This window comes from Vombatus ursinus, unplaced genomic scaffold (genome assembly GCF_900497805.2).
Source record: "Vombatus ursinus unplaced genomic scaffold, bare-nosed wombat genome assembly UNPS02007284.1, whole genome shotgun sequence".
Classification (NCBI taxonomy): Eukaryota; Metazoa; Chordata; class Mammalia; order Diprotodontia; family Vombatidae; genus Vombatus; species Vombatus ursinus.
Window position 1 is genome coordinate 3703516 of NW_020947062.1, and position 1961 is coordinate 3705476.

The following is a 1961-nucleotide window of genomic DNA, read 5'->3' on the forward strand; positions in this document are numbered from 1 at the left end:
GTGTATACATAAATATTTTTATAATAGGCAGCTAGGTGGCACAGTGGATAGAGTGCTGAGCCTGGAGTCAAAAAGACCTTAGTTAAAATACCACCTCAGACACTTACTAGCTGTGTGATCTTGGGCAAGATATTTAATCCTATTTAACTCAGTTTCCTCATCTGGAAAATTAGCTAGAGAAAGAAATGGCAAACTACTCCAGTATCTTTGCCAAGAAAACCCCAAAAGGGGTTTTTCAGACACAACTCAAAGTAACTGAACAACATATCTATCTATCTATAGATATGTATGTATGTATACACAAATATATATTCATTTCCATATATGAATATGTATACATACATACATACATGTATAGTTAATACTCATAAATATACAGATTTCATATTTGTGAATTTACCTACTTTCTAAAATTAATTTGTAGCCCCAGAACCAATGCTCAGACATTTTTATGGTCATTTGTGGACATGTGCAAAGACATGAAAAATTTCAGTCACCAGATGAACATGTTCCCAGTTGATATTGAACAAGGTGATGTTCTGCCCTCTTGTTTCAGCTCTCATACTGTAAACAAGAATCCTTTTGTGGTCTATTTAATGCCATGCTTTTTGCATTTTTGTGCTTTTTGTTGGAGATTTCACTGTTTAAAATGGCCCCCAAGCATAGCGTTGAAGTGCAGTCAAGTATTCCTGAGCACAAGAGGACCATAATGTGTTTTGTAGAGAAAACACATGTATTAGATAATCTTTGTTCAAGTATGAGTTAAGTAAGGTGTCTTTAAACAGAAACACACATAAAGCAAGGTTATGTATTGATCAGTTGATGAAAATGTTGTGACCAAAGATGGTCTGGTATCTGGGAATATAGAAGACTTAGCAAACACCTTGAGGTGCTTAGAATTTAATCACAAGGAAAGACAAGTGCACCTATCACTATGAAGTAATTCTGAGGCTATGTATAACTAAATGAAGAACAGAGTAAGAACATAATTGTAAGAGTAGTTCAGGGTGGGAAAGGTGTCAGATAGCATCATGTAGTATAACAAACAGTCCAGAGGCCCAAGTTTTAATCATGGGTCTCATTTCTAAAGTGAGTTCGAATTGATCATCTCGAAAATCCCTAAAATTTGATGATTCTCTAACTGCAAAGGGGAATTAATCTGGGAAGCCTTTATGAGATAACTGAGTTGTGAAGTGGGCTTAAGGAAGTATAAGCTTTAACTTGGAAGATAGAAAAAGCAAAGGTGTTTCAGGTAGAGGGAAGAGCATAATCAAATGTAGGCAGCCAGGAATGTGGTAAGAATGTCTTGGATAGTAAGGGAACCAGTTTTACTAAAGCAGAAGGAATGAATGATGAGAAAGTTGGATAAGTAGAACAGGAGTAGCTAGTGAAAGATTTTAAATGTCATAATGAACTAATGTGTAAAACCCTTTGAAAACCTTAAAAAAACTACATAAATACTATTGTTATTATTAATCATTATCATCTTTTGGAGGAGAAGAACAAAGAGGAGGAGGAAGAAAGGGAAAAGTTCATATTTGCTCTCATGGTCTTTGGAGATTGATAATAGAATCTTAATCATGACAAAATCAAGTTTTAAGTCTTGTGATGCTTGATTTGTTTTATATACATTTGACTCACCTAACCATATCATGAGAATTAATTCAAGGTTCCATTCTCTGTATACAATTATCTCGTTATTTCAGTCCTGCACAATGACACTTAGGAAGCAATCCTAATTTTTGGAGACTTATTTGCCAATAACAAGGAGAATAGATTGAAATGGAGGAGAGACTGAAAGCAAGAGAAAGAAGAACCAAATATTTTGGCCATCCCAGGCTATTGCAGTCATTCATTTACTTTGTGATAGCTTGATGTCATCCACACACAGAACTTTGAAGATTATTAATAATGTTAAATCAAACCAGAAAGAGCTACTGCTATCTTTTATTCATAAATAT